Source organism: Haemorhous mexicanus, chromosome 3 (assembly GCF_027477595.1).
Source record: "Haemorhous mexicanus isolate bHaeMex1 chromosome 3, bHaeMex1.pri, whole genome shotgun sequence".
Taxonomy (NCBI): domain Eukaryota; kingdom Metazoa; phylum Chordata; class Aves; order Passeriformes; family Fringillidae; genus Haemorhous; species Haemorhous mexicanus.
The window spans coordinates 31,772,386-31,788,917 of record NC_082343.1 but is presented as its reverse complement, the minus strand read 5'-3'; the positions used below and the strand labels follow the sequence as shown (position 1 = coordinate 31,788,917).

Below are 16,532 nucleotides of genomic sequence, written 5' to 3'. Positions count from 1 at the left end.
GTTTCTCCATACTTCCAGGCAAACACTACACACCTGCCCTCCAAATTTAGCAACTATGCCTTCTCCACAGAGGTAGGAAATCTACTGGAAGACCACAATGCTTCATAGTAAGATGCATTTTTATTAAGCTGAATTAAAAAAAAAAAAAAACCCTTCCCATCTCATGCTTTAAGAAAGTCTCACACCCACCATCTTACACAAAAATACATTCCCTACAAGACTGTGATACATTGCACACTCTTAATGGTTTCTACAGTTACATAGGCACAGACAATGTAATTAACAACCAACATTCCTTCTTGTAAAATAGGAGGAAGAAAATAAACAGAATAGAAGTTCACAAAAATATATTTAAGCTCAGAAATAAAACTACTTTTTTGCCTAAATTCATTATTTACTACAACAGAAAAGACAACACCCTGGATTATCTAGGTGCAAAACACGAGTTTTCAATCTGTCTGATTTACAAAATACATTGTGTCCCCTTATGAGGAAAAGGATACCTAATTTACTCCTTTTAGATACACATCAATACTTTATCAAGTATTTTTTTTCACTCTCCATTTCATTTGTTTTGTGTATACTGAAATCAAGAAAAAGAACAATCCTGTTTTAAAGTTATATTTTGTTTTCTGTTTCTTGTTACATAACCAGATGTGTTACAGAAAATATTATTGTGGAGTTAAAAAAAAAAAAACACTTAAAAAAAAAGATTCTAACTGGGCAAGCATCACTGCATCACAATAACATGTAAGGTGCTTCTACAACCACTACTGGCATATATTTAAATTAAAATTACATGCAATCTATACCAAACTTTCTGAATGCTGAATCTCTGCTGAAAACCCTGCCTGTATTTAGCCTCCTCTATTGCTAAAAGAGGTAAGATTTTCCAGGTTAGTAACAGCAAAATTCCACATTGCAAAAACATTGAATGCTGTCATGCATATAAAGTCATTGACAAGGTTTGAAAATATCCCTCCCATGTCAAGATTAGTCTTAAGCAGAGAAATGGCAAGACAATATAAACATGTTATTTTCTTGAGGGAGAGCCAAGCAATTAAAAACCAACAACCACATAAACCCTAAACCATATCTTTTGAGAGAAATGGTGAATTTCAGTGTTCCTTTCTAATGAAACCAGAAGAACACACCAACCACTGTGCTGGAAATATTTCCTTGCAAAAGCAGACACATCCATGGTGGTAAGGGAATTTCACGACGTGGGTGATTTGTGATGTTAGGATCTTTCACATCATTTACAAAAAGGGCCACAGACTCCATGTTGGAAAACACACTCAATGCCATCCCTCCCTGCTCGGTGCACACCTGCCCAGGCAAAAACACCACATTTCTGAATTCGAGCATGCACAGAGACACACTCACACCGTCATCCGAACCCACCACACACCCACCATCTCCCACCACAGCCACTCGCAACAGCCTGAAACACTGCTCAGAATCCAACCAGTATTTTCCTTTCCTCTCTGCATTACAGCCACAAGCCCAAAGCCCTGTAGCTCAGCTTGGCTCATCTGGGCCCACTTTGTTCAAATAAGCACAAAAGGAAGGGAACCCACTGGGCTGGCTGAACAGCAAGACATTCAGCAGCAGAACTCCCTCACACTTGCGTGCACAGCTGATTTTACACCACGCGGCTGCTACGTTCATATTATTTTGTCAAAAAGTGTGGAACAGCTTTCACCACGAACACTCGGAGCTTGAAAATTACAGCAAAACCAACTTTAGCTGGGTGCAAAGTGCGCTACAAGAGCGGCGTTCGAAGCCCCAGCGTGACGCACCTGAAATCATAGCGGGGACGGGGGCTTGCTGCAGGAAACTGGACCCACGCAGAGCCACGACACGTATGTTAGGTGCCTATAGCTCATTCGCCGCCCCGGCTAGGAGCACCCCACAAACCCATTTACACGAGCTACAAATCAATGAGGCACGCCGGCTATGCCCATGCCAGTGACAAACTGCAGTGGGGAAGGGAGCCTGGGCTGCTTGGCAGACCTGCCATTCCCCTCGCCACCCTCCCACTGCCCCTTCCCCCCGTCCACGAGTTCGGCGTGGCCGCGGCGGGAGCAGCCCCGCAGCTCTGCGCCCGGCCGAGGCAGCAGCCCGGCCTAAGCGCCCAGGTCAGCCCAGTGTGGGTGGGCTGCAGGAGGCCGGCCAGGCCGGCACGTCCCTGCCGTGCGTGGGCCGCCGGCCGCCCGGCCACCTGCAGGCCTCCGCCGCCCTACCTTGCTCCTCGCCGGCCCCAAAGCAGGCTCTGGGGTCCTCGGGGGGGAGCGGGGCTCCGCTGCCCTCCAGGGCTTTGCGTTTCTTCGACATCTGGTCGGTGTTTGGGAGTTGAGTTTCTCCTCTCTCTCTCTCCGGGGAGATGAGTGTATGTAGAGAGAGAGGGAGAGTGTGAGGGAGAGAGACACAGGGAGGGAGAGAGAGAGATTGAAAGAAATCGCTGCTTAAAGAGAGGGGAAGAGACTTTGGAGTGGCTGGAGAGCAAGTAGGAGGCAGGGACTAAGTGGAGAAATCCTACAAATCACAATCCCATCAATTCAGCCCCACGTCTAGAGGGGCTGTTGAGGTCTCCCCCTTCCTTGCTTATTCATCTGACTGTGTGAGTGAAAATTAAAGATAGAGGTAATGGTTATCTTTTCCAAATGTTAGCAGGTCGTGCTTTTTTTTTCTTTTTTATGGGGGGGGGGGCAGGAAGGAGGGAACTGATTGATATTATTTTCCTCTGCCGGGATTCCTTCTGGTTAAAAAAAAAAAAAAAGGGGGGGGGGAAGGTAAAAGCTGAATGGATTGGGGGGGGGGGGGGAAGTTGGAAGGGGGGCGGTGGTGTGTGGAGAGCGGGGGGAACGGGAGGATTAAAAGGAAAACCGGGAGCAGAGGAGGAGGGATGAGAAGAGCCTGCAGGTGCAGGGAGGCAAAATTCCCTGCAGGGGTCATGTGCTCTGGGAGCCAGAGATCCTGGGCTCCTCGGAGGCTGCCGGCGGGCAGGGGCGGCTCGGCAGCGGTTGCGGCCACCCCGCCCGGCACCTGCGGGAGCGGCGCGGAGCGAGCGGGGCTGCGGAGCGCCGCAACCGGCTGGCAGCAGGCACCCGCAACTCGCACCTTGCAAACTCCGCCGCGGAGTCAGTACCCCCGCAGCCGCTCTTCCTCGCTCCCTACGTAACCCTTTCGGCTCTGGGAACAAGATGTGCCGCTCCCCTGGGGAATCCCGTCCCGTCCCTCGGTGCCCCCGACCTGCCCCCTTTACAGGCGGATTTCAAAGCTTGCTAGAGGGTATTTGTTAGCGGGGGTGGGGGGAGGAGGGGGCGAGGACACAACTTACCCTCCAAACTATGCACAAGCTCGTCTCTGCTTTCCCCTTCAGATCAACTTTAAAGAGCAGATTCTCAGTCAGTCCGAGAGGCAAACAGGCAGGGGAGGAGAGGGGAAATTGTTTAGGAATAGCTGCTGCCAAGTGGGTGAAGTTCAGGGCACAATCCTGGCTCTTCCACGCTCCAGCAGCCCAGCATCTTCCCGGGGTCTGGAGAACAAGGTGTTCAACAAGTCTTCCTTGTTACCCGAAATTGATTGATGATGGCTTTCCCGCCGGGCTGTATTTAACAAAACGATGCAGAGAGCTACTCTGACGAGCAGGAAATTTTAGAGGAGCTTGCAGTATAGCTGCGGCTTTAATTTATCTCTCTCTATACATACGTACTTACACACATACACATTCACACCTGTGCATGTGTGTGTGTATGTATATATAAATAAAAAGATATAACTCTATCAATACAACGTTGGCTCCACAGGATCTTAGAAAAGCTTGCCTGTCGGCTGCGTGGAAGTTAAAGAGTTTTTCTTAAGCAAAAGGGGCTGATGCTTGGACACATCTCACGTCCAACAGGAGGCAATGACGTCTGTAGCTTCATTGCTATAACAGCACCAAGGCTGCAATTGCCATTCACTGAAATGATAAGGGGCGCTCAGACGTAAGCAGTCTGGACCTCTAGCAAGAGACTGAAGCGAAGATGATTTTTCCCCTCCCAAAACAAATAATGCTAAAAAACACCTAAGGAAAGAGACGGGGAAACAGGGAAAGGAATCTAGGTCTTGCAGTCACACGCTTCTGCAACATGATCCTCTAGTACCAAAAACATTTATTTTTTTGTAGATGACTAGACTTTGGGAAATTTCAATATATTATGATTATTCGGGCGGGGGGAGGGGAGGGATTTTTTTTCCCCTTAATTATTTCTGTCTCTCTTCAAGCAGGCACTGATGAAAGCTGGGTATAAGTGCCCTCCCCCCATGTTTCCAAATATATTTCGGCTCGGGTACATGCTGAAGTGTTTATGGTGTATGGTTAGATCTTCTTAAGTAGCAATTTCTTGCTATATAGGGTGCAAGGATTTTTTTTCTTTTTATTTTTTTTTTTTTTACTGAGCACTGGCAGGCAGTTAGAAAGAAATGAGAATTTAAAAAACCCGATGCGAAGCGGGGGGCTCCTCCTCGCGTGGGGTCACACTCTGGCAGTGCCGCGGCTCGGACCGCGTGTGGGGAGCGCCGCCGAGCGCTGCCGAGCCGCGGCGGGGGCGGGCGGGCGGCGCCGCCGGGCGCGGGGGCGGCCGCACCTCGGGGCTGCCAATCCCCGCGGGGGCGGGGACGCTTCCCCTGCCGCCAGCCGCTGGCCGGGGAATGACAGCGCGGGTGCCGCAGGGGCTCCCCGGAGGCAGCGGGCACCGGCCCCGCGCCCGGCCCCGCCGCGGGGGAGGCAGCGCCGCGCCCGCCTGCGCCGGCCCACGCGTGTCCGCGCCGCGCCGCAGCCGGGCGGGGACAGCGGCGGGCAGCCCCTGCCCCGCACCGCCCCCGCCGGAGAACGGGCCGGGGGGAACACGGGAGGCGGCGGGGAGGGTCCTGGTGGATCGCGGTCCAGCCGGTGCCTTCGTTTCCGTACCGAGCCGTGCCGGGGCTGCGGCGCCGGATGGCTGAGGCGCCATCCGCAGCCAGCTGGCGGGGCCGGGGTCGTTGTGTGAGGCGCCCCCTGAGTGCTGCTGTCTGCTCTCTGCATCCCCAGCCCCACACTCGGGTGTCCAGATTTTTCCTTCTGCGTCCTCTCAAGGGGCAGGGCTTGCTTGTTTGGCCTCCCGATGATTCCAAGCAGTAAGTGGCTACTTGCCCAAACCATTGAGCCATTCTTTGCTGGAACAATCGTAGATACCGGTGATGTAAGTGGTATCGCTGCAAGCCCAAATCAGGTTCACGAGATGCTGAAAGCACCCACGAGGTACCAGGTTCTTTCTCCTTTCGAAGTTTATTTTGGTCAGAAGCAAAAGGCAGCAAAGCGGAGTGACAAGCAGGGAGAGGAGGCATAGATTCTTGCTAGCGTGGATGTTAATTTTGGTACCTGTGGTGGACCTTGAGATATCTTCTATGACAATCGCCCACACAAAGCTTTGGTGAGCTTGGCTGCATAGTAAAGGAGGAGATTTTCAGATCCTTAGCAGGAGATGCTTGATTTCTTACACAGTCTGGTTTAGCAAGGTGTTTATTTTTGTGTATAATTTGTAGAGGTTTTGCTGACCTAGTAGTACATCCCTTCAGCAAGATACTAAAAAAATTTGCGGAGATCAGAATTGTACATATTGGTCAAGCTTTGGGGGAAATCCTATGCTATCTTCTATTTGATTTAATTTTGAGTACTACATTGCTGAACTGATTTTTTTTTTTCCACCCATTCAGCACCCAGAGTTCACAATATATCTATCACAAAATAAGACGTATTATTCTGCATCTGTGTTTTAGGCAGTTCCCATCAAGATCTGCCTTTACACAGGAGTGTCTATTAAATAGTTCATCCTGATGACACATCATATTTTCATTATAGTATCATGGAAATCAGGGATAGAAATACAGAACAGATCATCTCCTGGGGGGAGGATATGGGGTGGACAAGATAAATCCACAAACAATAATCTTTGAGGTTGATTCCAGCCAAACTAAGTCTAACTAATCCCTTTGGGATTTTATTCCATCCTCTCTATTAGATGTTGCCAAAGAAAAGCTTTCCATTCAGTCACTTTTAACACTTCTTTAAAAAATTTCTTTACACTACATACAAGATGAGGACCACTGCCTTTTCCACAGTTAAAAACCTTTGACATAGGGAATCATTAAGGTTAGAAAAGATCTCCAAGATCATCAAGTCCAGCCTTTGAGCAAATACCACCATGCACACTAAAACCATGTCATAAAGCACCATATATACAACAGAAAGAAGGAGGAAGAAATACAGGAAATGCAGAACCAGTTTCCATGTTCTGTATTAAGGCTGGCTTTCTATACTCACAGTCTAGAAGAGATTGTGCACTTCAAATCATTTTGGGATAGTCTTAGAGGGAAACAAAACAAGGGGAGAGGATGCCATGTTGCTGGTTGACTGGCAAGGCCCAAAGTAGAAAATCAAAGACTTTTGGGGCAGGTATAGTACCACTTTGAAATAATTTACCAGTTGTTTGGGGTTTCTTGGTATGTCACCATTACTTAAAAATTTACTATTTTTTTTTGCAATATGTATAATTCTAGTAGTAATCATTCCCACCTCCAGAGGAATCCTCCCTTCCTTCCTTTCCCAGCACTGTGATTACCTATCACACAGGTAGGCCTCAAGGAAAAATGCCTAATAATGTACATGAGAGCTCTGATATTAGTTAATCTTTAATGCCCTGAGAAACAATTAATTTCTATACTCAAATAATTTCTATGCTACCCATTTTCAGTGACTGCAGTAACTTCATTTGGATAAAATTACGTGAACTGTTTCTTGTGGTGGGCTTATATCATCACCAAACTGAAGTTAAGTGGCATTCAGTATATAATGCCCAGAGTCTTTTCACTAGACAATAAGAAGGTCCTGATCTAAAATGTTTGAAGGCAAATAGGAATCTGTACATCACATTTTGTCATCCCTCCCACTGAGTTTTCACAATTCAGCCATGGGACCTGGAGTTAAGTCACACAGTTGTACACAGAGATGGACTAGAAGTGTTGTCAAGTTTATTGATTTAGACTTGGGTGTTTGCCTCACGTGAGTCAATAATTGAAGCTGTCAGGCAAATCGCCCTCAATAAATATAACTCAGTTTGTTAACACTCTACTTTTTGCTTTATTTTTGAAGCATTGCTAGCCTAGCCTGTCAGTCATGTCCACAAAGGACCATTCATGATGGTTTTCAGTGACTAGTCAATCTGAACACAGCATATTTTAAAAGTACACCAAATTAAAACTTTAGGGACATAAGAAATAGCAACTGGTCAAGACAAACACACCTCTGTACAATACACATTGTACAGACTCAGCAAATAACCAAACCCAATGGTCATAAAGAGCAAGGGAGATCTCATATTGCAAGTTTGCTTTTTCTTACTTTTCTTCTCACATGGATGACTCAGTTCAGAACTGTTTGACCCAAAAGTACTTAACAAGTATATAACAGCACAAAGAGAGAGTAAGTTCTCTTTCCTGCTGCCATACTATCACTTCTCTCAAGCAGTTTGGAATTTTTTTCTTTGTATGTATTTACGAGGTGTATTTATAACACAGCATGTCAGATATTGAAGACATCTGTATCATTGATGCCTATTTCTTGCAAAAGCCCTCTCCCCACTCAAAACTGGTTTTTGGTGTGTGTCCCTGAACTGTGAATATACCCCTGCACTTCTTGACAGAATCCTTAGCATTTTAGAGCATTTGGGTTTGTCTTCAAAGTGATTTGCTAGCATGAGCTAATGTATCCTTACAACACCCAGAACAGCTCGTGTATTTTATTATCCTCATTTTATAAGTTGGGAAACAGCAGCAGAGAGGTGAAGAGTCTGTTCCAAAATCTTTACTCGCATTTGATTAGTGCCTTAATCCCTGGATAGTTCCACTGCTTTCAGTGGGAATTCTTGCATAGTAAGATATTATTTGATAGGACAGAAAATCACAGTGTCTTTCACTAAGTGATTAGAGTAAGGCCATGGAGAAAGTTTTAGTGCGGGTTTAGAACTGAAATGTCTTTCTCAAACAAACTCTCTTTTGTTTCATCCACTTTCCCAATTTAAAAACAAAACCCAGAACTTACCACCATATCTGTCATTTTTCCACCGCCCAAGCTAATTTGCAGCAGTAATAATGATCAAGTAGCCCCGCTGTACTGACATTGCACACAATACAAGTTGACACATAACACAAAGAGAACTCACAGGACTGACGCAGTTCCCAGTTTCCTATGCTATGAAAATGACCACCTTCTTGATCTTCTAATTTAACCATTCAAAGGAAGGGGGTGAAAAGCACATCTCTTATAGAAAAGTTTCTTATGAAATTCAGCACAGGAGGAAGGTAATACTAAGGCAGTTTCAGGATACAAACCCATGTCTCTGGGATTTTTTCAATGCTGTTTTTTCAGCATGAAATGTGTACTCTGATTTCACAACATTTCTCTTTGTGTTTTCACACACAGGTAAAAATGCTTTTATTTAGAAAGGTCTTGCTAAATTTCCTCTGTTTAGTTAGATGGAACTGGATGTTTTCACCTTCCAGCATCAAGTTATTTTGTCCACTTTTCCTTCCAATTTCTGCAAAGACCTCGTATTTATTCAACATACGTGACCACCAAGTGCTGAACTGTGTCTCCTCATAAACCTTAGCTATCATTGTGTAGTAGCCTTTTTAATTGTAAAAGTATGGTGATTTCTTCGAGCTGTTACCAGTTTTTAGGTCTGTGAATTTGTTGGCTGGATTTTCACACACCTCTTTGTTGAGAAGAATGAAAGTGTTCAGGGCAGTAGCTATTTGAAACAGAGGAAAGTGTACAGAAACTTCCCCACCTCCTGTGGACAGCAACTCTGATTCTCCAACACTTTTCCTCCCCTTCCCTGCCTCTTCTCCATCTCTTGCTCCTCTAGGAAGGAATTCTACCAATTCTTCCTTCCTAGGAAGGAAGCAGGAATTGCACAAATCTCTTGTTTCTGGGAGATACTACCCAACATCCCCTAGCCAGCAGAGGAAGCACACACCTGCCTTGTCAGTGTCTATGACTTCAATGAGATGAAATTGTAATTAAGTTTCATTTTGTAAAAGACACACTGGATGGTTCTACTGAAATGTTTCTAGCTTCCCTAGATTCTAGCCCAGCATCAGAAGGTCGGTACTGAGAGTTTCTATGATGATGGGAGTACTCCATACTTGAAAAGTAATTGGTGCTACCTTAGGTAACCAAAAGGGCTGGGAGAGGAGAAAACTGCCTGCAAAGTTCTCTGGTCCTCAAACACTGCCACACTGGGCTGTAGCCCTGCCACTTCCCATCACACTCTCTTACACAGAGCCTTTCTTTCTTCATTTATTTTATTTACTTCTATAGCCCTCTTCCTTGTAGCCTTCTTTACAGCTCAAAATCTCTATGGCAAGACACAGAGGCCCCTGCCAGGCCCCTGAGGGCTGCTGACAGAGTCTGTGATAGGAAAGGAGCTGCCACACAGGGCTCTGTTACCTTCTCCTGGCAGCACAGCATCAGGCTGGGAGGCAGACCAGGGAAGCATCCCTGGGCAGTGAAGAGCGGCTCAGACCTGCAGAGCTGCACTGGGTGCTACACCAAGGTGGTTTACCTGCTCTTCCTCCCCACTTCCTCTGGCCTGCATATTTTGCAGCACAGAGCCTGCCTTGATGTCTCAGATGTTTCAAGCAGTGAGGTCTCAAATTCATCGGGGTAAAAAACCATGTTTGATTATATATAATTTCTGTAGGAATAAGCAGAAGCAACTGAGAATCAGATTATCCTTGGTTTTCAGTTAAAAAAAAACAAAACCAAACTTCAAGACTGTGGTGGGATGACAATAATGACAATATTTTAGCTGAAATAAATAGTTCCAGTATTGGAAAATCACACAATTTCCTCTTACTGTTCATTCTGCTTTTAAGGTATATCATCTCAACAGTCCCAGTGGTTCACAAGAGTTATACTTTTAAACCCCCACCAGTGTCCAAGCTACAGGTTTTTTGTTTCTTCACAATACTCTGTGAAAGATGGAGGAAAAAAATCAATTCTAACTGCATGTTTCTGCAAGATAAGCTCCACTTTATATTTTCAATGATTTTTAACCCTTTATTTAAAGAATTCAGAATAAAGCCAAATTCTTTGAGAAACATACAACTCCTATTAGGAATTCTATTCTGCAGCAAAGCTACTCTTATGGTCTTGTCTCTCAAAAAATAATTGACAGTATTTCTATGTACTGCATATACTTGGTAGGAGAAAGAAAAACCAAAAAACTAAAAAAAAAAATCTGCTAAATGTTGCATGCTATCAAAATACCCTGTAAATTTAAAGGAGAAGGTACAACAAAATATTTATAATCTTTAAGAGGCAATTCAGTGACCATACACAAATAATTTTCTTCCCTTTTGATTCAACAGCACTAGTTTTTTCTACCCTTTTTTCTAATAGAGCAGGATTAACTGCATCTACTCCCAGAAAGTAAAAAACCGGTATAAGTGAGAAAAGGAAGGATCCAACTCCTGAGATTAAAATCTATCACTGGTGGCAGCTCTGCTAGATGTGCTCTAAAACTACTGTGCATGAGAGAAGAGGGCAAGTTAGGCTGAGCAACCTGGTCTGATCTCTCAGCTTTGCCTTTGAGCAGGAGTTTGGCTGAGGCCCCTCCTCACCTGAACTTCTAATTCAGCTTTGTAAGTTCTTTTCACTTTCATCTTCATTAGTGATTTTAGTGGGAACTGATTCAGACTCTTCTAAACACACTGGGTTTTTTGGGAAGGTTTTTTTGTTTGTTTGTTTTGGAATTTTTTTTTTCAAATCAAAACGTTACCCCTTCAGTTCTTTCTGCACGACCATTGAAGCCCACTACAGCTGTCTGAAAGAGCTGTTACTCTAGCTCATCCACTTCACTACTTGAAACTGTGTAAAAGTGAAATTGTAAGGCAGGAAGGGCAAAAACCACCACTACTCATAGTCACAAATCTAAACAATGTTCCAGAAAGCTTCTGAAATAAAAGCTCCATAAAAACCTTCACCATTCTCCATGAACAGAATTTTTCTTTCAGAAGTTTGGCTTTAACTAGTTTAGTAGAACACAGGACAGAAACCCTTCTGGGGAGAACACAGAGGAGGAAAGAACAGATTCTCCTCTTTCACCAGTGTTAATCTGCATATTTGACCAAAAAGCTGCCAGATTGCTCTGATGGTTATGGGAGTACAATCAGGTGACATGGGCTTGTGCCTGCTCCTATGCATGCCCTGCCAGCTTGAGGGAAAGGTAACATACTTTGTAGTTTGCCACTGGCTAGCACACTGACATCAGCAGCCAACTTACCAGTTTCCTGTCAGATTCTGACACTGTATTGGCCTCTGATTTTTCCAGTCAGGGCCTATGCATCAGGGGTTTTTGGTGGTTTGTTTGGTTGTTTTTTTGTTTTTTTTTTTTGTTTTGTTTTTTTTTTTTTTTTTGCTTCCCTTCAGAAATCATCCTGCTTGACAGAGGGAGAAAAATTCTGTACTTGTATGGTCCTTTTCATAAAAGTTTTGTAGTGAATAGAGAGATAGACAGCTGAAAGTTACCAGACTGATGACCCCAACACATGAAGTCCTTTCTAAGTAATGTTTGGGAACAGCACAGCATCAGTCATTAAGACAAGAAAGTATTTTCAGGGCTGCTTAACAGTCATTGCAACACTAAAGGCAGGGAACCACAGCAAAAAGTTTATTGTTGCCACCTTTCACCATTTTATGAAAACTCTTCTGGTCCTGAAGACAAACCCTGGAATCATAGAATGTCTTGGACTGGAAGGGACCTTATAGATCATCCAGTTCCCATCTCTCTGCTCTGGGCTGAGACATCTCTCACTAGACCAGGTTGTTCAGAGCTCCATCCAACTTGACCTTAAACACTTCAAGGAACAGGGCATCTACAGCTTCTCTGGTCAACCTGTACAACTGCCACACCATCCTCACAGTAAAGATTGTTTCTCTAATATCTAATCTAAGCCTACTGTAAGTTTGAAGCTAGTCTGTCTTGTTCTCTCAATACATGCCTTTGTAACAAGTCCCTTTCTGTATTTCTCATAGGCTCCTTTCACATACAGAAAGGCCACGATCAGATCACCCCAAAGCTTTGTCCTCTGCAGGCTGAGCAAACGCAATTCTCTCAGCCTCTCCTCATAGCAGAGATGGTCCATCCCTCTGATCAACTTGGTGACCTGTCTCTGGAGTCAGTATAAGAGGTCCATGTCCTTTCTGTGCTAAGGACCCCAGAGCTGGATGCAGCACTGCAGGTGGGTGTCACCAAAGTGGAGCAGAGGGGCAGAACCCCCTCTCTCCCTGCTGTCATGCTGCTTTGGATGCAGCCCAGGATATGATGGGTTTTCTGGCCTGGGAGTGCACGTTGCTGGGTCATGTCCAGCCTCTCATCCACCAGCACCCCCAAGTTCTTAGCAGGGCTACTTTTAATCTGTTCATTCCTCAACACAGGTGTCACACTTTGCCCTTGGTCATTCTTTTTAAAACTGCATGAGATTCCCACAGGCCCATTTGTCCAGGTCTCTGTGGATAGCACCCCATGCTTTAGGTGTGTCAATGGCACTGGCTGCCTTAGTGTCATCTGCAAACTTGCCAAAGGGAAAATCCCAATGACTACTACTAACTGTAATTGCAGAGAAAAACCTGGGATTGGGATTTCAGTTCTCCTTTCTTAACTGAGAAAAAAGCCCTCTGCAAAGACAAGCAAACCCTGAGTGTTGGTATTATCAGCCATACAATCATTGTTTTTCTTTGCATCTTGAGAGAGACAAGAAAAATCTTGAGAAATTCCTAGGAAAGATTAATTTCTCATCCCTGAAGGCCACAAGCCCCAAATTTCCTATAAGCTGCAAGAAACAAACTCGCAGAGAAGGGATGAGCAGGCAGTTTTCATTTGCTTCCCGAGTTGTAAAGCAGTAACTCCCAGATAATCCACACTTCCTACCCACAGCCGTCAGCCTTCACCGTTCAGATCCATGAAGGCTGATGCTGCGAGCCCGCGGGGCCACGCAGGCACACACCGGGGCTGGGCGGGAGGGACACAGCCCCTACCCTTGACGCAGGCATGGGCAAGAGGGTGCAAAAAACACCAAAAAAACCCCACCAAAGCACGCCGCTCACCGAGGCGGCGATGCCCCCGCCCCACCGCAGCGCTAGGCAGGGCAGGCAGACAGCGCCTCGCCCTCGGCTGCGGAAAGCTGAGGATGGGGATGGGGGACAGGAGCGCGGCGCTCCCTCCCTCCCTCCCTCCCTCGCTCGCTCCCCCCGCGCCCGCGGCGGCTGCTGCCGTCAGAGCTGCCTGCGTCAATGCTGCCTGAGCGACACGCACCGGGGCCCTGCGCTCCCGCTCCCCCACCCCCCTGCCGCTCCCGTGGAGGCCTTTTTTTTCTTTTTTTAATTCTCTTTTGCCTTTTTTTTTTTCCCCCTCCTCAATGAGATACCTTACTGGCATTTATTTATTTATTTTTTATGATCCCGCGCATGCAGCCGGTGCTGTTGGTGCTGTTTAGGGTTCCTTTGTGCGAGGGGGATTTCCATCCTCCCCCCCGCCCCCCGCTTTTTCTTTATTTTAAAAATTAATGATTTGAGGAATAATAGCTATTTTATTTATTTCACGCACGTCCCGGCTCCCTCTAGACACGGATCTCCTCAAGTGCCAACCCCCACGCACAAATCCCAGCCCCGATTTTCTTCTCCCTCTCTCCCTGTCACTGCAGCACAGAGACTGGACGCAGGAGGCTGCACCAGCACACACTCAGCTTACTATATCATAACGGATTTCCCTCTCTTCCCAGAAAAGCAACCTTTATTTTTTCCCTCCTGTTTAATAGCCCACTCATTCAGCATTTGTACGTTATTCACACACCCACCGTTATTTCTTCTCTTGCCACTCTCTTCACCACCCCCTCCATTAATCAAGTCCTGGGCTCTAAAGAATAATGGTTTATAAAATGGTTGCTCTGTGCACGTCCTCAGTTGCATGCATAACCCCAGCCTCCTGTCTGTGTGCCTCTTCTGCACACCAAGGTCAGAGGGAAGGCTTGAGGGCGCAGTTAAACCCAAAACTTATTCATCTGCATTTTCTTCCCAACTGTCTCCTTCCACCCTGTTTCTTTTCCTCTGGAGAATTTAATGGCAAAGCTCCCCGGATTTCTGTGGGGGTCAGGCCTTGCCCTACTTCAGAATGTATCGGTGCTTAGCTCGGCAGAGAGGACAATATCCCGGTCCTATTAAAGTCAATGACAATCAGTGAATTCAAGCGTCACCGGATTTGGCTGGCAGAGCATGCACAGCCACGCTGTGGCCAAACCCTGCCCCGTTTCAATTCAGCTTAACTGCAGCAGTGCCAAGCTGCTGTGAAGCTGGCTTGTGATGCTGGCGCAGCGCTGCCCTCTCATACAGGAATCCTTGGTGACGTTAAACAGCTGGAACAGATCCTGCACCTCCCTGCTGCCGCCATGCAAGGAGCCAGAAACTAGCTTCCACCTCCTGGCACCTCCCCAGCAGATAAAGGTCCTTCGAGGTCGAGATCAGCTGGATAAATTAGAGCAGCCTAAAGACTATATTAATTTATACTGCAAACGAGTGTGGTGCTGTCCATGTCCCAGTGGTAGAAGGCACAGCCATTTCTGCATCCTCCCAGCTGCACTTACCCCTGCTCCCCTCCATTAACAATTAACATTAACAATTTTATGATAGCACATCTTTTTTTCTGGCAATCCAAATCCCAAAAGTGTTATACGGTTTGGTTCTGTAGCTGCAACTACTTTGAATAACCATTGTGCTCCTAAACACAAAAAACCCCAAATTTTAAAAGTGTAAGCAATTAGACCACAAACTAAATTTGTGAAAAGAGGAAGAAATCTACCAACTGAATAAGTTGTGCACAGCCAGAGCTTCACTATGCATTTGAAACTTACTATTTGCATTTATTACACAGAGAAAAAAAACCTAACAACCAAACAAAAAAACCCAAACCCAACCAACCAAAATAAAACCAACCACCAAATCCAGTGTCATATATACAGTGCTGGATGGCAGTAGGGATCCCCACAGCAACAGGAATGCACTTATGCCTTTTAATACCTGGCTTATGCATAAAACTGCTTTTACATCACTTCTTTTTTCAGCTGTATTTAACTTAATTGTGTCAGTGAGCATGTTCGATAGCTATCCATTTAAAGATAGGTCATGAAGCTATGCAGGACAGAGGTTTTCAGGGTCTCAGCCAAGCTCTGGCTCATCATACCAGATATGAAGCAAGCAGCTCAGCCCCAGTTGCAGGACATTTGAGGAAATCCAGGCATTCGGAAGGGCTCCCACAGAGTCCCAGAGATGGCAAGCAGCCTGACATTACCCACGGTCATTTACATTCTGCCACTTGACTGCCTTTTCTCATAAGCTGTTTATTTTCCTTTTTTTTACTATTTTTTTTTGCAGTGCTGCAAAACCAACCTTGGGATCCATTTATGCATATTTTTCACATTATGAGCGATGCAACTCTCAATCTCCAAGTATGGAAATGGGAGATGGGATAGATAGCATGCACTGGCATGTATTAAGGGTGACTTTACTGCTCATTTCCCCACGTTAAAAGGTGACATTGTGAGAGCAAGGGCAGCCACTGCCAGTGCATGCTGTATGATCCTGACAGTGGAGTGATGCTCATGGAGCAGGAAGGGGCCCACTGTCTATGCAGAAATAGTCCCTCTTCCCTGTCAACGTGGCAGAGGGGAATGCCTGATGGACAGGGCAGCTCCCTGCCTTTTGCACAGAACAAGGCACTGCACTCAATGGCTCTGCCTTTGGAGAAGCAGGTTTGAAACAAGTCAGCCTTTGCTCTGCCTTGGGAGCTGCTCCGAGTCTTTGCCTGCAGATTGAAATGCTAAATTGAGACCATTATCTTGCATTGAGCTATTTTCATCCTGAATTGCTTTAAAGGCTTAGCAGATACACAGGCTATGGTGCTATATGCTCAGGAATCACTCCAGCTACTAATGAAATGCAGCCACATATTAACCAGAGTCATGTGGTGCCTGGTGCCTGGGTGTGATGATTGCCAGATTTTGCTTTACCCAGCTGAGTTGAGTCTGGTGTTCGGTTAGTGAATTATCTCATGCCATTTGAAAAGGACAACTGTCAGGATCTTCACATACAGATAAGTAGGTACGGGCAGTTACACTCAGCCCTGGAATTTGGAACACCACCACTGAGACAAGAGTCTCTCCTCTGGAGCCCTGCTTTGTTCCACCACCCATATTCAATATTAATTATCAAAACAGTCCTCCTTTCACTCAGTGGTACAGGGAGCTGAGCCTGAACATATAGACCCTTTCACCCATGGGGTAGTTATTCAAAGTCCTCCCCAGGGCCAGATGTGAATAAACACATGGTGTTTTGGTGATCTATAGAAAATGAATTAATATTTTCACTGCAATTTCTTGTGGACTGTATGGCT

At 45.7% G+C, this 16,532-nt stretch overlaps 1 long non-coding RNA gene across 1 annotated transcript in view; it reads right to left on the bottom strand.

Moving 5' to 3' along the window:
• Positions 1-3,991, bottom strand: part of LOC132324786 (uncharacterized) — a 124,030-nt gene extending 120,039 nt beyond the window's left edge. The window contains exon 1 of the long non-coding RNA XR_009485735.1: positions 3,344-3,991. This is a non-coding gene — a long non-coding RNA (uncharacterized LOC132324786). The remainder of the gene's footprint in view (positions 1-3,343) is intronic.
• Positions 3,992-16,532: the final 12,541 nt, after the last annotated feature.